The sequence below is a fragment of the Mirounga leonina genome, unplaced genomic scaffold (assembly GCF_011800145.1).
Source record: "Mirounga leonina isolate KUSES-001 unplaced genomic scaffold, KU_Mleo_1.0 Mir_178, whole genome shotgun sequence".
NCBI classification, from domain to species: domain Eukaryota; kingdom Metazoa; phylum Chordata; class Mammalia; order Carnivora; family Phocidae; genus Mirounga; species Mirounga leonina.
Window position 1 is genome coordinate 3,656,795 of NW_023270464.1, and position 3,276 is coordinate 3,660,070.

General features: G+C 46.6%; 1 pseudogene; it reads left to right on the forward strand.

Annotated features, from left to right (window-relative positions):
* The first annotated feature begins 832 nt into the window (after positions 1-832).
* Positions 833-2,068, forward strand: LOC118022956 (annotated as a pseudogene).
* The last annotated feature ends 1,208 nt before the right edge of the window (positions 2,069-3,276 follow it).

Sequence of the window (3,276 nt, forward strand, 5' to 3'; positions counted from 1 at the left end):
GTGTGTTTATTAATAATGAAGCTGAAAGACAAAGTTCTTCCTTCACACCCATCACCATATTCAACTGAACATCTACCAAAGGGGCTACTATTGTGTTTACATTGTGCTTTCATCAGGAAAAATGGAGAAGCATGTCACTAGCTGTACTTGTGATTTGGTGGTACTTCAGTACATTCTTTGCTTCATATTCACCCTGCATTTCAAAGGAACCATATCAACACTATTTTTCATGAGTATGGCCTGAAGTTCAGCTTTATTGCAAGCCATCAAAGTACTAGTGTGTAATATTTAGATGTATAATATTAAACATCTGATACTATTGCCTTTATATTCCATACTTTTCTCTAATTTTTTGTTGTTTTAACCCAATTCTTCATTTCCTATGTGAAACCACTTAAATTTTGGAATGTGTCCTTCCTTCCCTAGCCAGTATATCTCTGCAAATAACACACCAGTGGTTTTGTTCTCTCAGCTTCAACTACAGCTATAAAAGCAAATTCAGGTTGTACAACATTATGAAGTGACTTTTACTCTTTAAAACGGCTACTTTTATGTTAGGTGAATTTCAGCTCGATTTAAAAAAAAAACTTAGAAAGAAACCACAGATTCAGTACACAAGAAAGAGTACTTCTAATTAATATGAGAACAGACTCATTTGTTCTTCATTGTCTCCAACCATTTCCATTTCCATTTAAAAAATAACCCAATAATACTTGTTTCACTGTCAGCAAATTAGGATTAAAAATAAATAATACAAATTTCACTGAGTTACATTGACACTGGCTTGATTTTAAATTGCAATGATTGTGGCTAAGGTTTTGGTGGATTCAAGATGGCAGTGTAAGAGTCAGCTGCTCAGCTCTCCAGGACCCTGAAGATACAGGAGTACCTGATCTTGAAGGTGGCCTACAAAATACTGAATAAACACCTTTGGGCTGCTCAAAAACACATCGACCTGGAGATGAGCCACATCCCTATGGTGGTAGCCTAGCTGGAGAAGACCTTGAGCAGCTGCCCCACCGGGGACTCCATGGTCAGCCTTCTGGATGGCACAGGGGAGAAGCTTAGTGTCCTCAAGAGGAAGGTGGTGGAGTCCATCCAGGTGGAGGACTAGAGCACCAAGCTATGCAAGCGCAGAATCGAGCAACTCAAGGAGTAGCAGCAGCCAGCTCGCAGCAGCCAGCTTGTGGAAGAGGAAGCGCATGGACCGCATAATGGTGGAGCACCTGTTGCGCTGAGGCTTAGAAGGCTGTGGTGAAGCTGGTACGCCAGAGTGGCATGAAGAGCTGCCTGGAGTTCAGCCTAAATATTCAGGAGTTCACTGAACTCATCTGGCTGAACTAGAGACTGGACGCCATGAGATGTGCGAGAGAGCGCTTTGATCAGGCTGAAGGGAGCCAGCTGGCCAAGGTGCACCAGGTCATGGGCATGCTCGCCTTCCCGCCAGACACGTACATATGGCCCTATAGGGACCTGCTGGACCCAGCCAGGTGGCAGATGCTGAGCCAACAGGTCCGACACAACTACTGGCTATACCAGCTGGGGACAACTCTGTGTTCACCCTCACTCTGTAGGCCGGCCTCTCGGTGATAAAGACACCACAGTGCTCCAAGGAGGACAGCAGCTCCAAGAGCCCTGATTGGCCTGTGTGCAGCCACTCCCCGAACTAGTATTGCAGCCCCTGCCCATGGCCCACTGCACCAATTCCTGTCTGCTCGGCAAGATTTCGGGGGACTCGATGATCCAGAACAACCTGCCCCTGAGGCTGCCCAACCACTACAGCTACGGCTACAACCCTCTTGCCATCTGTCAAGATGACAAAGCCATTTGTCCTAGCACCGAAGAAGTGTTTCACTTCTCACAAGCCCAAAGGTGTACATTGTGTAGGTGGAGCCGCCCTGCATGCCCCAGCCCATGTACCCCAGCCCTTGCACCCCAGCCCCTGCGCCCCAGCCCTTGCACCCCAGCCCCTGTGCCCCGGCCTGCCTGCACTTCTGTTTCTGGCGACCAAAGATCAGTGAGCGAGAATAGGTACTCCTAGGAAGAGAGGAATCGAATGGGGCACATCTGTGCTTGGGGACAGTGTTTGCGCTGATAGGATTCTGCTGCTACTCCTTGCGCTGATAGGACTCCCGTGAGCTACTTGACGCTTTCCCTTTCAGAGAGACTTTCCTGCCCAGGGAGCTTTAGCCACTTTGGAAACAGGAGTCCGTTATTTCCCACGCCCTCAACGCTGGTGTCCTCCCTCCGTTGGTTCCTTCCTCCCGCCACCCAGGAGCGGGGATGGGTGGCGCCACAGCCTGACTAGCTTGCAGTGGTGGAGGCACCCCGCAGAGCTAAGGTCTCAGGACCCTGAGCGTGGGGCTGGCTTAGGGTGTGCTAGGTTCAACGTAAGGTCTTTCCTGCTACCTTATTTCCTGCTTGAGAATGTATTCACGTGGAAATCCACTGGACGGAGTTCTGCAGAGGCCCTTGGCTCCACAACAGTAGATCAAATGCCGCTCCCTACAGAAACTAGAAGTTCAGTTGAAGTAACCAGAGATGACTTTTCAAATCAAATGAATCATTGTAGTTTACACAAAAACGCACTGTAGAGGACTGTATTTAGCGCTCATTTTTGCATGTTGATGTTGATTAGCTAATAAACTGTAAATATAAAACATGTTAATTAAAGGGTTTTCTATTACCTTTTATAAATGTTGTATTGTTATGTTAATTACCATACATTACATCATTAGTTTTTGATGTACTGTTCCATGATTCATTGTTTGTGCATAACACCCAGTACTCCATGCAAAATGTGCCCTCTTTAATACCCATCACCAGGCTAACCCATCCTCCCACCCCCCTCCCATCTAGAACCCTCTGTTTTTCAGAGTCCATCCTCTCTCATGGTTCATCTCCCCCTCCGATTTCCCCCCCTTCATTCTTCCCCTCCTATTTTCTTTATTTTTTCTCTTAACATATCTTGGATTATTTGTTTCAGAAGTACAGATCTGAGATTCAACAGTCTTGCACAATTCACAGCACTCACCATAGCACATAACCTCCCCAATGTCTATCACCCATCCACCCCATCCCTCCCACCCCACCCCCCACGCCAGCAAAACTCAGTTTGTTTCCTGAGATTAAGAATTCCTCATATCAGTGAGGGCATGTGATAGATGTCTTTCTCTGATTGACTTACTTCACTTAGCATAACACCATCCAGTTCCATCCACGTCATTGAAAATGGCAAGATCTCATTCCTTTTGATGGCTGCATAATATTCCATTG